General features: G+C 46.3%; 1 pseudogene; it reads right to left on the bottom strand.

Annotated features, from left to right (window-relative positions):
- Positions 1 to 12,314: 12,314 nt before the first annotated feature.
- Positions 12,315 to 16,143, bottom strand: LOC117724277 (ADP-ribosylation factor-like protein 4A; annotated as a pseudogene).
- Positions 16,144 to 16,408: the final 265 nt, after the last annotated feature.

Below are 16,408 nucleotides of genomic sequence, written 5' to 3'. Positions count from 1 at the left end.
GAGTTTGACCTGTCTCCTCCCCAAACCATCTCTTCCTGGCTTTCCCACCTGATATAGACCCCAGATCTGCTTACCAAGAAGAAGATGCTCTGGTTCATGGTGAAGCCTAGAACTGCTCTAGATAGCAGGACCCAGGGATCCCTGCAGATCACCCGCCCTGTGCTGCGCTGAATGCCTTGTGAAATGTGTGACTGATGGTTTAGCATCTAATTTCACTCTTGCCTCCACCAAAATACTTGTCAGTGGTGTCAGGAAACCACAAAGGCTTTTTCCCCCCTCTTCTTCACAGACTTCACCAAACAATCTGACTTCCTCAACTATGCCATCCTAACTAAAATAGAAACTGCCCGCATCTCAAGGGCTACTTAAATTTTTCTCTTACACACTGAGCTAAGATAATGAAGGGATTCCTGGTGCTGAGTTGGGCAGGCATGCCACCATTCTCCAGGGAATGCCAGTCTGGGATGGCAAGAAGGACCCTGACCCCCAGTCATGGGAACCGACCTCACCCTACATAATCTTAGAATGACCTCAACCAGTAGTTATTTTTAGTGTGATTAGTTAATTAAACCTTATCATATAAGCAGGTGCCCTAGGTAAACCTAGAACTTGGTCTCTTGTGCTTGAAGGACAACCCCTCCAGCTCTAAAGGAAAACACCTATGGAGCTTGGAAGACAAGTTCAGTGTCTCAGTAGCTAAAGCACTTGCCACCAATGCTATCCTTGAGGTCAACACAGTGGAAGGAGAGCATGAGTCTCTCTCTGTAAGTTTCTCTCTGACCTCCACATTTGTGCTGAGGCCAGAAGATGGCTGGGAACACATGCATACAGAAGCACAAGGTCTCTGTCTCTGTCTCTGTCTCTGTCTCTGTCTGTCTCTCTCTCTCTCTCTGTCTCTCTCTGTGTCACACACACACACACACACACATACACACACACAGAGGTACACAGGCACCCACACACATGCTCACACAGTGAAAGTAATAATATTTAAAATGCCTAAAATGCCAGAGTTTGGGGTCTTATTAAGAATAGGAAGGAGGAAGGAGATGAAGAAGTAAGACTGGAATGTAGGTCCCTTCTCTATTCCAGACTAAGGAGGGTTTGCGGGGAGGCTGACATAACAGTGCTCTGTTAAGCAGCACAGGGTTCAGGGCAAAGTCAGCTATTGAGGTGTGGGCTGGAGTAGCCCTAGCAGGCTCTTCCTCATCTCCCTAGTTTGACTCCCCACCCCCAACCCGTGTGAGGTCCTTCTGCCCTGACACTGGTGACAAGTTGGCAGTTATCACTCCCATTGGATGGTGAGATCCTGAAATAAACAACCAGCGTCGTTGCCAGCACTGGTTATAAAGTCCGCCCAGATCCGCAGGAATCAAATACACCCTATGTCTCTAGATCTGCTTCTATCTCTAGAACTAACTTCCGGGACCGGCAGCCACCCTGGCCCGAACCCGGACCGCATAAGGGTGAGTGCAGGTTACAGAGGAAAATGGCTTCTGCTGGGAGGAGCCGAGGCTCAATCCGTGGGTAGTGTCCCTGCGTTTGCCACCAGACCATCTGCCCCCTTTCCACCGGAGTTCTTTCGAGCCCCGCGCCCTACTCCCCTTCTCACCAGAGTATCAGATCGGGGTGCCGGGAGGAGGTGGGGGTCTTACAGTCCCCAGGCTCACTCTTGCTGTGGTATTTCGAGATCGCCCTGTCCAGCCTGGCCTCTAAGAGCCAGGCTTCATGGAAGTTGGCTATAGGACCACAAGCAGTTCCTGTGCTTGGACAGCGAAGCTGGGAATGGGAGGTTGGAGCAGCGCTTATCTTGGCTGGAACAGGAAGGGCTATTGGGAGTATTGGGAGTCACAGAGAGCCAAGAATGAGGAGCAGACTTTTCTAGTGAACCAGGGGACCCTGCTTGGCTACTATGACCAGCCCTCTCTAGTCAGCACCATGCACTTTGGACTTCCGCACCATTTCTGACTCAGCATGGACCATAGCATCAGTCTGTCTGTCTTTAGTCACTCTCCCCTGGGCATCCAGCACTGTTCAGTCATCTTTCCTTCCAATTTCGTAAGTTCACTTTTTAAAAGCGTCTTTCCATGGACCTGTCCTTCGAATCGGGGCCTCCACGGGTCTCTCAGGCTACTCGGAGCTGCTCTGCAAGCTGCAGGCTGGAAATGGAGTAGGTGTTTGGGTGGATGGACTTGAGGGGCTGAGCCCAGATTACAGCAGAGTTGGACAGCTCTCAGGCAGCAGCAAGACCAGAGTTTGATCCCAGGGATTGAGAGGAAGGAAGAAGCCTGTCTCTTGAAATTTGTTCTGAGGCTGTCACAAACCGTAAGGAGCAGGTCCTTAACAGAGCTGACTCCATATTGTAATAGGAAAGAAAACAAGTCTGGACAAGTCTATAAAACAAATTTGGACATGTTTTAAAATGTAATGATAACTAAAAGCCCACGTGCAATGAAGTCGTAGTCCACAGATAACCAGACACATCTGGTTATCTGTTGTGTGTGTCAGCAGTAACCCCAATTCAAGCATAAAAGAGGAGACCCAGGCTGGAACACTTCATCACACTGGTAGCCATGACTGGCTAGTGTGAGCCTCCATTCAGGCCTCCTCTGCTGCCTGAGACCTGCAGATCTGCTGTACCCAATCATCAAAGCAGCAGCCAAGAGAACAATGCCCCTATCTTCCTTTTCAAGCTCAGACCTGAGCCGCTGGAAGCCTTGGAATGCCCTTATCTTCATAGTCAAGCACTCTCGGGACCTGAGCTGCTGCAAGCCACAGAACGCCCCTATTTTTGTGGTCAAGCACTCTCTGGATCTAAGCTGCTGGAAACTACAGTCATAAAGACTCAGGTCGTATAACTCATGAATAATAATGTACTTACTGCTATGTTTATTTCTTTGGTAATTACCAACTTATTATTTGTGTACTGACATTGATAGAGTCGATGCATAGGAAATGTAGCAATAACTCGTTTCAATAGCTTTAGCATTGGTGATAATATACTGTTTGCTGTGCATTATTAAACAGCAATTAAATATCAAACCTCTGTCTCTGGCATACTCTCTCCCTGCTCGTGGAACTGACCATCTCACAGTCAATCCTGTATAAGATTCCTGAGTGGAGAGGACCTGTCGATCCTCTTCCCATGGGGACCCTAAACCTTATTACAACCTGCTCACTACAGATAACATACTGGGCTTTCAACACAAACGTATGGTGGAATGCATGCACTCACCTGGACTCCCCATCATCACAATGTAATTTCACACCAACCACCACCACCAACAACAACAACAATAACACAAACAAACAAGCAGACAAAATCCACCAGCTTTTTTTTTTTTTTTTTTTTTTTTTTTTTTTTTTTTTTTTTTTTTGCTATTTTTCTATGTCAGTGACTAGCAGGCATACTACAGCAACAATATGAAATAGCTGGCAGGCATGAAACAAAATGGCTACAACTATGCTGGGGGTGGGGGGTGAGGGCAGACCTCAAAAGTGCAAAGCAAAGTCTGGGGAGATAGCTCAGACAGTAAAGTGCTAGACTTGTAATCACAAGGACCTGAATTTAGTCCCCAGAATTCAGTTAAAAGATAGATAGATAGATAGATAGATAGATAGATAGATAGATAGATAGATAGATGTCGGGAGCCGACTTTTAGCAGAAAGTGGCTATCAGCTTTGCAGCCATCTCAAGCCATATACCCTGATGTGAGACTTGTTTTTCAACAGCCTACAACAGCTGAAGCACACTCTGATATCCTACATATTTTGTTTTGCTGTTTACTGCCCCCAGCTGCAAGGCGCAAGTGCTATCCACGCCTGCAAGACGCACAGTGCACGTGCTATCCATGCTATAGACGCCTGTAAGGCTTATGTCATATCAACACCTGCAAGGCACATGGTATCCACGCGCCTACCAGGCATGGCAAAAGCGTATAAATACCCCAGATTTCCCTTCAATAGAGAGAATACGGGAGACAATGAGAGAGACAATAAAGGAGAGAGAGACAATAAACGAGACTTGAGAATTGATCAGAACCTCTGTCTTGTCTCCATTCTTCCCCTTAATCCTCACTCTCTCTCTCTTGACCAGAGCACTTAGCCCCAAAGTGTGGAGCGGTGTGGACAGCAACATAGTAACCCCAAAGTGTGAGGTGGTGTGGACAGCAACATAATAGCCCCAAAGTGTGGGGTAGTGCAGTTCTCAACATTGTGGCTCCTGACGTGGAGCTCCAGTAAGCGGGATACAGTGAAGGACATCAAGGGAATTGGAAGCGGTCATCCTTGCTCCTGCGCTGGAGAACCAGTCTACTGATGGAGCTGGCTGAATTCAGAGGTGAAACAAAGGTGATTGCAGGGAGACCAGTAGGTCATAGTAACGAAAATGGGGCAAGAAATAGGTAAGCAGAAACAGATGAAAAAGGCTTTAAAGAAGGAAGGAGTAAATTACAGGCTGCTCTGAGTCAAGAGAGCCAAACAGATGAATAGATAAATAGAAGGTTGCTCTAGGCAGAGAGCTGAGCAGAATGATAATGTTAATTGATTTAACTTTTAAAATGGGTGTGATTCTGAGTTATATAGTTATATTTTTCCTCTGGATAAAAGGTCAATGTAAAGGTTTTTCTGGTTACTGGCTTAAGGAAAGGCTGATTTGGGAAAAAAGGTTTTTCTATGAGTTTTCTGATGAGGTCATTAAGGTAGTAGTTATGTCTTCCAGAATTATATGGATCAGACATGACAGAGGTAGGCCTCCAGAACACTAGATTCCAGAGAATCAAACAAAATAATTATCTAGATACTAAAATTTGTTTTGAGATTTGTATATTACAGAATACACAGCTTTGGTGAATGAATGTTCTTATCACCTGCATGTTCACTGATGCCCTGGACTTCCAGCTGGATGCAGTTAAGACAGACATCAGATGCTTATCAATTTACCCTTCCCCTCATCCCTCTTCTAATATCTCAACGCCCATATTCAGCTTGAAGAAGTTAATGAAGAATCAGTGCCCCAATTCCCTGAACTTAGGGACTGAGGTGGTTAATATTAGGCTGTCTTTCTAGAAAAAAGTAATGGTTTTATTGGAACAGGAAAGAAGAGCTAAAATTGATTACACAGCCATAATCTATTGGTAGAAATCTGTATAACTGTTACTAAGCTGATGCAAATTCAAGGATTTCATTGATATAATTTTTTCTATTCAAAATTTGTGGGTACAAGGCTTAGACCTTTTACTTCTCCAACAGGGGGCTTGTGTGTTACCCTTAAGAGTGTTGCTTTTATACTATTTAGGCATTAAGTCTCTTGTCTCTCGGGGTCATGCTGTTCAACAAACTGATGGCTTTTGTACAGCAACAGATAGACACTATTCAAATGAAACCCATACAGGTCCATTATTACAGGCTGGAAGTAGGGGACTCTGAAACCTTTGTCATCAAGACTGATGAGGATTTACCCCTAATTTACGCGCTAAGCCGGATAGTCAATGACGGGTAAGAGAACACTTCAAGACCCTTGCCCCTAACTCTGGGAGGCCTCGCAATCTTAAGTGAGGCTGGGGTCCTTTGTTCTGACCTAAGGCAGGCATGGTTTCCGTAAGTTTTCCCAGCCTTCCCTTTTGAAAAAAATTGAAAAAGGGGGACCTGTCGGGAGCCAACTTTTAGCAGAAAGCGGCTATCAGCTTTGCAGCCATCTCAAGCCATATACCCTGACATGAGACTTGTTTTTCAACAGCCTACAACAGCTGAAGCATACTCTGATATCCCACATATTTTGTTTTGCTGTTTACTGCCCCCAGCTGCAAGGCGCACGTGCTATCCACGCTATAGATGCCTGTAAGGCTTACGTCATATCAACACCTGCAAGGCACGTGGTATTCACGCACCTACAAGGCACGTGGCAAAAGTGTATAAATACCCCAGATTCCCCTTCAATAAATGAGACTTGATCAGACCCTCTGTCTTGTCTCCATTCTTCCCCTTAATCCCCACTCTCTCTCTCTCTTGACCAGAGCACTTAGCCCCAAAGTGTGGGGTGGTGTGGACAGCAACATAGTAGCCCCAAAGTGTGGGGCAGTGCAGTTCTCAACAGATAGATAGATAGATAGATAGATAGATAGATAGATAGATAGACAGACAGATAACAAGTCAGGTGTGGCCAGGCATGATGGCATACACCTTTAATCTCAGCACTCAGGAGGCAGAGGCAGACAGACCTCTGTGTGTCCAAGGCTACCCTGGTCTACAAAGTTATTACACAGAGAAATCCTGTTTTGGGGCTAGAAGAGGCTAGAACAGGTTTAATAGGACTTGCTTGTTTTCTTGGCACTGAGGAGGCAGAGATGTGTAGATTCCCTGATAGGGGGATCCCTAGACCTCACTGGCTGCCCAGCCCCTATCCTACACAACTTTAGGACCCTGTTTTAAACAAATAAAAAATAAAAACAATACAAAACAAGGGAGCTGGAGAGATAGCCCAGTGGTTAAGAGCACTGGCTGCTCCTGAGTTCAATTTCCAGCAACTACATGGTGGCTCACAATTATCTATAATGGGATCTTCTGCCCCCTACTGGCATTCAGGTGATCATGCAGACAACATTTCTATAAATAAACAAGCCTTTAAACACACACACACACACACACACACAAACACACACACACACACACCTGTACCTGATGTGTATCCACACAACCACACAACATAGATGCACATGCACACACATATACACATAAAATAAAAACAAAATGACACCATGATGGGTTCTTACAAAACATACCCAGGCTTAGAAAACATAAACACTGGGCTGGAGAGATGGCTCAGAGGTTAAGAGCATCGATTGCTTTTCTAGAGGTCCTGAGTTCAATTCCCAGAAACCACATGCTGGCCCACAACCTTCTATAGTGAGGTCTGGTGCCTCCTTCTGGTGTACAGGCATACATGCAGGCAGAACTTTTAAAAAAAAAAATAGAAAGAGAAATCATAAATGTCTTACTTTTCTTGTCATTGTGACAAAACTCCTGAGGTTGGAAGAAATTTATTTATCTTTGGCCCAAGGTTTGAAAGATTTTGGTTTGTCATGGCCAAAGCGAGTAGTTCACGTCATGGTGGCCAGAAAGGTCCAGGAAGAGACCAGGGCAAAGGCATCCTTCCTCCAAATAGACACTGAGAGGCCAAATCTTTTAAGTTCAGACTCCATTTTAGAGAACCTGACCTAAGTTTGAACTGAGGCAAACTAACAGGTTTCTAACTTAGTTTCTAACTAATTTAGTCTCCAAGTTACTGCCTAACAGAACCCGAGCCTAACTCCAGTCTCTAGCTAACCCCCAACAAGACCTGCATCTCCAGGTTACACCCCTAACAAGACCAGAGTCTCCAGGTTATTACCTACACCCCCAGGTTACAAGCTCGCCCCTGCCTAACGACCACCAATGCAGAGGGAAACAGATTAAGTTTATGATATGACAATGCTAAAAGTCATAGCAACTTTCCAATTAGATTCTCTCTCTCTCTCTCTCTCTCTCTCTCTCTCTCTCTCTCTCTCTCTCTCTCTCTCTCTCTCTCTCATTGTTTTCTATAAAGCCTTGCCCCAGTAGATGATTGGGGCGCCTCATCACCAAAACCATCCTTCGTGACTGTGGTGCACTGAGGGGCTGAGGCAGCTCAAATATGGCCCCTGTCTGTTTTGGGGGGTTTCAGCCGTTCCCTGGCTCTACAACACCACTCCCCACCATCCCCTAACTCTCAACAATGCTGTCATATTATGAACTCATCAAGGGGTTAATGTTTGTTAGGGCAGAACCTTCTAATCTAACCTTCAACAGAAATGTCATAGTACTCAAGACTTAACGGTTACACTGCCTTTTGGGGGGGGGGTTGGTTTGGGTTTTTTGTTGTTGTTGCTGCTGTTGTTAGTTGGTTTGGTTTTTTGTTTGTTTGTTTGGTTGGTTGGTTTGTTTTTGTTTTTGTTTTTGTTTTTGTTTTTGTTTTTTGGTTTTTCAAGACAGGGTTTCTCTGAGTAGCCCTGGTTGTTTTGGAACTCACCTCACTCTGTAGACCAGGCTGGCCTTGAACTCAAAAATCTGCCTGTCTCTGATTCCAAAGTGCTAGGATTAAAGGTGTGTGCCACCACTGCCCTGCACACTCAGATTGTATTTGTGTGTAGTGTGTGTGCCCGATTGAGTGTATGTGCACAGTGTGACCACATGTACCCAGGGAGGCCAGAAGAGGCTACCCCACTTCCTAAAACTGGAGCTATAGACAATTGTGAGCCACTGGATGTGGGAATTGAAACCGAATCCTGGTCCACTGCAAGTGTTCTTAACCGCGAGCCACCTCTCTCTTAGCCTAGGGTTTGTTTGCGTGTATGTTTGTTTGTTGTGAGCACTGTATTTTAAATTTTCCAATGTTACATACTCCATCTTCACATCATTTTCAATACCAGATGCTGGAGTCCAGCTCCAAACGTTCCTGTTCGTGCTTTAGGGATCGGGGTCGGGAGTAGAGGTGGGGGAGGGAGGGCGCTGCGGAGGCAGTGGTGGGGACAAGACTTGGTCTAGAGAGATAATTAGGGTTGCTTTTTAATATTAAAACGTTTGTTTACCTGTCTTAAGTCTAAGGTGTTTAGCAGCGGTAGCTGACACGCCTCTCTGAGTTCCTCTGAAGCCAGAAACCACAAGTCCCAGGTGTTTAGCACCAAGTCATAAAACAGCTCGAGATTAAGTAGCCTTTGTTCTAATCTTGGCACTAATTTAGCAGCTCAGAATGTGAGTGAAAGAGGAAGGAAGAAAAAGGGACACTTAGAAAGGTTATCTTAATCTTTATTTCTAAGTTCTTCTTCTCTAAAACTTCTACACATATTCTCTCTCCAGAAATTCTCCCCTGTCCCCCCCCACACACGCGCACACAAAAACCTCTTAATTTCTAAGTTATTCTACTCTGCTGTCCTCCTCCCTCCTCCCAGTCTTGCTCTCTCCTCCTGCTCTGATGGAATAATGTCGTGCAGTGCAATCGTTCCTAGTTTTTTGTATTTTTCTAGGGGAATAGATTCCACGGTTTTTCCAAGTATCCCCCCTCACCTTGTTTTAAACAAAAGTTCACTAAAAGTTCACTAAAAGTTTGAATATAAATTCAAAACATAAATCAAATAAGACGTTTACAACAGAGAATGTTTACCTATGTTCCCATTAAAACTAGACATCCTGGAAAGATGGCTCAGTGGTTAAGAGCACTTAATGCTCTCCCAGAGGTCCTGAGTTCAATTCCCAGCAACCACATGGTGGCTCACAGCCATCTATAATGGGATCTGATGCCCTCTTCTGGTGTGTCTGAAGACAGCTACAGTGTACTCATATAAATTAAATAAATAAATAAATGAATAAATAAGTAAATCTTTTTAAAAAATCAAAAAAGTAGGCACTCTGAAGCCACTTTAAAAACAAACAAACAAACAAAGACTAGGGTTGGAAAGATGGTTCAGCGGTTAAGAGCACTGACTGTCCTTCCAAAGGTCCTAAATTCAGTTCCCAGCAACCACATGGTGGCTCACAGCCATCTGTAATGGGATCCAATGCCCTCTTCTGGTGTGTCTGAAGACAGCAACAGTGTACTTGCTATATATGTAAAATAAACAAACAAACAAATAAGACTAGATGTCCATAATCTGTCAATAGCTCCATAGTTTCATGGAGAGTTAAAGACTTTAACTAAGTTATCATTGGAGTTTTGTATATATAAACCCAGTTTTGTATAGATAAACCCGAGTGTTGCTCCTGCTGCTGGCAGCTGCCCTGGTACCCTACACAGACCCACGCTGGTGACTGAAGGGTCGGGAGGGAATCAGCCTCTTCTGGGAGGAGGGGGTTTAGGGCAGAAACAGGGAATCCGCGTAAATGCTTCATAAATGCGTCCACCAGCCCCCTTCTGAACTCATTTCATGGACTTGAAGGGTTGAGCCCAGATTACAGCCCAGTTGGACAATCCGCAGGCGGCAGGCAGCAGCGAGACCAGAGTTTGAACACAGGGATTTACAGGAAGGAAGAAGCCTGTCTCTTGGAATTCGTTCTGAAGCTGTCACAAACGCATGGTGGAATACATGCACTCACCCTGACTCCCCATCATCACAATGTAATTTCACACACCAGCACCACCAACAACAAAAACAACAACACAAACAAACAAGCAGACAAAATCCACCAGCTTTTGCTCCACCTGTCATTTTCTGACCATAGTGAGCACAGTGTCCCTGGCTAGGAGGTGTGAGCACACCCTCCTCATCCCTCACCCACCCACTCTTTCCAAGCATACTGACTGTCAGGAGTGCTGAGGGGCATGGAAATCAGTCTGGGGAGGGGAAAGGATTCCCCGATTAAACTGGAGCCATCACAGTGATGTTTACTGCATTCCCTGCAATGCAGCTGGCTGTTTCTGCTGTGATCCGAGGCAGAGCAAAGCTTCAGGATCTCTGAGGATTTGGAGGATTTCCAGGCTAGTGAGAGCTTGGTAAACACAGGAGGGGGAAAGGCACACGGAAAGAGAGAGGAGGGGGACTGAGAACCCTAACTTTGTGTCCTTCAGAGCTCAAAGCAAGAATATAAGAGGAAAGTGGAAGTATCAGCCTAGGAAAAGGACAAAAGGTTTGAGGCTGACTCATCCACTCTGCTCCCCTCCCCTCTGGTTCTCTCCACTCTCCTGCCCTCCACTGTGCTTCTCTCCTCTATGCTCCCCTCCACTCTGATCCCCTCCACTCTGCCCCCTCTACTCTGCCTTCTACTCTCTGCCCTCCAGTTCTCCCTTTGGCCTCTCTTCTATTTCCTCTTATTGTCAAATTCCTAAAAATAAATAAATAAATAAATAAATAAATAAATAAATAAATAAATAAAATACAGAACTACCAGCACCTTGAGATGTTTTAAAAATTTATTCAGTATTTTCTGGACATGCAGTAGAGGACAATGACTATGTCCCTGATGAAAATGAGTGTTCCCTAGCCAGGCACAGTAGCACACAGTTTTAATCCAGGCACTCAGGATGCACAGGCAGGCAGCTTTCTGAGATTGAGCTACACAAGAAGTTCCAGCACAGCCAGAGGGAGGAAAACCCTGTTTTGAGCACTTCCCCCACCCCATCCTCACCCCTAAGTCCCACTCCCACCCTCAACCCTAACCCCACCCCTGAAAAAGAAACTTTCCTGCATCTGTCCCTCAAGTACATGAGGGCCATCTGATCTACCCATGGCCCAGGAAGGAAACTGGGGCCTGTGGTCCCTGAGAATTCCTGCCCCACCCCTGCTTGATCACCCAGGACAGAGATTTGCAGTCACCCCAGCAGCCTCTGATGCTTTTGTCCAGTGCTGCTGGAGAACCTGGGTGGATGATGTAGTCTCTGTTCATCAGGAGGGCTGCTGTGCCCTTGGGTTGGATCTCTTCTTGGAGCCCCAGTGGTTTCTGCTCATGTGGTAATCTCGGGTTTCCAATCCTTCCCTTAAATGAGGAAGAAATATCAATATTGCAAACTATGAACATTGCCTATTTCTACCACAATTACCCCAGTTAAACTAGTATGTTTTGAGGTGATTGAAAGAGTTTTCTACAAAGCTGAGGATAGGAAAAAACTAACCAACCAACCAACAAACAAACAAAAACCACCCAAAGATTTGAGATCTATAGAGAGTGAACAGGCTCCCCAGGAAAGCAGGTAGAGGTGGGAGAGTTGATAGTGAGACATGCTCAGCAGGGACAAGCAGTCTAGTCAAAAGGAAAAACAGAAGTTGAACTTCAGAAAAAAACAGCAGGATTGAAGAAATAATTCGCTCAGGTCAATGTTAAAGTACTTTGTGATGGTCAGAATTGATCTCCAACTTGACAGCATCCAGAGTAGCCTAGGAAAGTAGCCCCCAGACAGAGCTGGAGGAGTTATCAAGAGTAAGTTACGCTATGGAATGCCTGGGAGGCTTTGTCTTCATTAGGTTGAGTTTGGAAGTCTCTTTCCTAATATGAACAGAACTTTGCCCTGGGCTGGAGTCTTACACTGACAGGAGGTGGCGCCCCGCGCGTGGCTCCTGGCGCTGGCTGCTGTCTTAGCCTGGCAATGGCACAGACCCGTGATGGTGAGTGGGGGGTCTGAGAGAAATGGCCTCTTCGGGGAGAAACAGTGGCAGGGACAGAAAAGGGGAATCCGCGTAAATTTGTCAACAACTGGACCCTCTGCCCACTTCTGAACCGGTGTCCCGAGTCCCGGGTCCAACTTTCCTCTGGAGCTTTACTCAGCTTTCCTCTGGAACTCTGCCCCGGAGTATCCGGAGGCAGTCGGGGTCTCACAGCATGCCCTCCCCTGGCTCGCACTCGCCATGATATTCTCTCATCTTTGCGTTCCTACAGGCCTCAGGGAGCCCCAGTTCACGGAAGTCATCTACGTGAAGGAAAAGCAGTCCCTGCACTGAGACAGCAACGCCGAGAATTCGGGGGTGGAGCCCTGTTTGTCCAGGGTGGAGCAGGAGGGGCCCGGACTATTGGGAGCCGGAGACAAAGAACCAGAATAAAGAGAAGACTTTCCACGTGAACCAGAGGACCCTTGCTTGGCTACTACAGCCAGTCCTTTAGTCAGCAGCAAGCATTCTGGGCTTCCATGAGAGTTTCTGGGTCCGCATGGACCACAGCATCTTAGATTGTCCTTATTTTTATCATTTTCTCCTGGGCACCCAGCTCTGTTCAGTCATCTTTACTTCCAATTTCGTGAGTTCACTTTTTCAAAGAGTCTTTCCATGGACCTGCCCGTCTCTAGCATATCCAGGGCTCTACAGACTCCTCTGCTGCCACTGCCTCAGAGCCACCACGGGTCTCTCAGGCCCCTTGGAGCTGCTCTGCAGGCTGCAGGCAGGAAATGGAGTAGGTGTTTGGTTTGAAAGACTTCAAGCCCTGGATATGAGCCCAGATTACAGCTGACTTGGTCAGCCCACAGGCAGCAGGCAGCAGAGGGTCTTCCTCTCTTTCTCTTTTAATTTGTCAAAAAGATGGTGGCTTCATTTACAAAGCTTCCATGTGCTTGTTCTGTATGCAGGAGTCTGATGGAAACAAATTGCTAGTTACAGTTACCTTAACCCACTACTGAACAAGATCAAGAATTTTTTAGACTGTGCCAATATTAGGTGAGTTTTGAACTCTAGGGTCAGTATCTTGATGTTAAAACCCTGTTTTGTTTTATTTTATTTTCTAAGTTCCTTAAGAGTTGTGTGGCTTTGCCCATGCAGCAGTGGCAGAACAGCGGTTTCTCAGGGGACAGGGACTGACCTGTCCGTGCTGATTTGGCTCACCTTTCCCCATCTGGAACCAGGACAGACAGAAGGTTGAAGGAAAAGGTAGCCCCAACCCCACCCTGCTATGTGGTTCAACTGAGCCTCTCTCCTAAGGGTTTACTAATCATCCTCACTCACCCTGGCCTGAACTCGCAGCAGAGACTCTGTGTCAATGAGAGAAACCTTCTTGCATCCCTTGGAGGAGCTCAGACCTCTGCCCTGACCTCCAGCTTTGGCTCCAGCTGTCAGATTCTGACCATAGTGACCACAAAGAGAGTGTCCCTGGCCAGGATGTTTGACTACACCCACCTCATCCCTCAGGCACTCACTCCACTCATCTGGACTGACTGTCAGGAGTACTGTGGTGCATGGAAGTCAGTCTGGAGAGATGAGTGGATAAATGCTTTGCTTCTGCTAAAACTGAAGGCATCACAAGTGATTTTTCCTGTGTCCCTTTTTCACTGCAAAGCAGCTAGCTGTTTCTGCTGTGATCACAGGCAGCACAAAGCTTCAGGATCTCTGAGGATTTGGGGGATTTCCAGGCTAGAGAGAGCAGTTCTAGGAACTTGGTAAAACAGAGGGAGGGAGAGGGGCACTGAGAAAGAGAGGAGGACTGAGGACCCTAACTTTGTATTCTTCAGAGCTCAGAGGCCTAATAGAAAGTGGAAAGTACAAGTGTCAGCCTAGAAAAAAGACAAAAGGTTTGAGGCTGACTCATCCATCCTGCTCTCCCCAATCTGCTCCCCTCCACTCTGCTCCCCTCCACTCTGCCTTCTATTTTCTGCCCTCCTGTCCTGCCTTTGCCATCTCTTCTATTTCCTCTTATTGTTGAATTGCCAAAAACCCCAGAACTGCTAGCACCTTCAGGTGTTTTAAGAATTTATTCAGTATTTTCTGGACATGTTGTAGAGGATAATGACCATGTCCCCGATGAAAATGAGTGTCCCTAGCCAGGCAGGGTAGCACACAATTTTTAATCCAGAAACTCAGGATGCACAGGCAGATTGCTTTTTGAGTTTGAGGTTTGAATTCTACACATAGAATTCCAGGACATCCAGAGGAGGAAAACCCTGTTTTGAGCACCAAACCCAACCCATCCTCATCCCTAAGTCCCACCCCCACCCTGACCCCTACCCCCACTCCTGAAAAAGAAAGTTTCCTGCATCTGTCCCTCAAGTACATGAAGGCCATCTGATCTACCCATGGCCCAGGAAGGAAACTGGGGCCTGTGGTCCCCTGAGAATGCTTGCCCCACCCCTGCTTGATCACCCAGGACAGAGATTTGCAGTCACCCCAGCAGCCTCTGATGCTTTTGTCCAGTGCTGCTGGAGAACCTGGGTGGATGATATAGTCTCTGTTCATCAGGAGGGCTGCTGTGCCCTTGGCTTGGATCCTCTTCTTGGAGCCCCAGTGGTTCCTGATCATGGGGTGATCTTACATTTCCAATCCTTCCCTGTAAATGTGGAAGAAATATCAATATTGCAAACCATGAACAACTTTTTCACCCCACAAACCCTTCAGCACCATTACTCACTGTCCCCAGCTGCTGCTGTTCCTTTCCTGTTTCTCCCATAGTTGTGAAAGAAAAGCTAAGAAGGCTACCTACCCAACACAGCCAGAGAGCTGCACCTCCCAACACTCCTGTGGTGACCACAATGGCTGCAGTCTCCCAAAGCCTAGGACTGGAGGAGACCCAAAGAAGTCTCAGCCTGAATGGGGAGATGTCCTGAAAGCAGAAAAAAATTCAGTTAGTAAAGCATCCCTTGCTTCACAGAGAAGGAAGTTGTTTGTTTGTTTTCCTCTCCGCTGCTCTTCAAAGTTTGATTTCACTAACTTCAGGTCAAATGTCCACAAACCTGTTTTCTGGTCAATTACCAGCCCTTTTTTGGCTTTCCAAAATGGTAGTACCAAAAGATTTGTGTGTCAGGGAGAAGAAACCACTTTAATAAGCATTGCATTTACTCATCTTCCACAAGGCAACAGAGCTGGGTATCTGTCTGTTCAATAAAACAAAGCTTTAATAGCATCTGTGAAGGCAGACAGGCAAACCAGGCTGTAGACACTCTTCAGCTTGTCAAAAGTCAGACCAAGGAAAACTTATTCCACGCTGATATAAAAGGTACTGCCATTGGTCTCTTCTTTTTCTGTTGCAGCAACATCTTTCTTCTTTTAAATTATCACATCATGTAGTTTCTCAAGTCCTCCCTTCAGCCCATCTCCTAGGATTGCACAGGTGGGCTGCAAATGCCAAGGAGCAGATGAGCTCAGTTCACCATTGCTAACAAATATCAGAGAGAGAGGGAGAGAGAGGGGGAGGGAAGGGAAGGGGAGGGGAGAGAGAGAGAGAGAGAGAGAGAGAGAGAGAGAGAGAGAGAGAGAGAGAGAGATCCTGTTTGTTAGCAACTATAAGCACAGGAAGTCCCTGATTTTCTGATATTCTAGTTATATTATGAAGTTCAGATATGGCTTCTTCTGTTCTCTCAACATCAACACAGTTCACCACAAACACAATGCTATATGTGCATCGGGTTAGGACTTCCACAGTGGTCTTACTTTCTCATGCCCAGCTACATCCCAGAAGTGAAAAGTGACTGTTTTGGAATTGCCCAAGGTTACCTTACTTTTCTCAGTGTCAAGTCCTTTGGTAGGTATGGTATTTACAAAGTCCTTGAACTGCAGCCTGTGTAACACTGTTGTCTTTCCAGCACAGTCCAAACGGAGAATAACATTGTGAAAGGACTGAAAGGAAGGCAAGAACGACAGGCTGGACAGGATGGAAGTCTGGTCTGACAGTCCATTCACCTTTGCCATTTCCAGCTGCAATGGTGTCACAAACTGAATGCGTTCTTCATATCTGGTTAGGATTCCTTTTCCTGGGTTATCGACCTAGGAGATTGCTGGCTGAAGGTCCTCCTGTCATCACCTCAGCAGCTGTTAGCCTCAGCTGTCCCAGGAGCATCAGAGAAGCCTGACTTTGGTGCTGCTACTGTGCGCAACACCCAGCCTGGCTTCCCGGGCTCGCGAGCTTCGCAAGGGGCGGGCCTTCTCAAGAGGCGGGCAAGCTCGCCAGCCTGGCTAGTGGCCCTGTCTCTGTCACGGAGAAAGAAGCTCTTAAA

Source organism: Arvicanthis niloticus, chromosome 20 (genome assembly GCF_011762505.2).
Source record: "Arvicanthis niloticus isolate mArvNil1 chromosome 20, mArvNil1.pat.X, whole genome shotgun sequence".
In the NCBI taxonomy this organism is placed as follows: domain Eukaryota; kingdom Metazoa; phylum Chordata; class Mammalia; order Rodentia; family Muridae; genus Arvicanthis; species Arvicanthis niloticus.
Note: the sequence above shows the minus strand (reverse complement) of the source record. Positions and strands in the feature narration are given on the sequence as shown.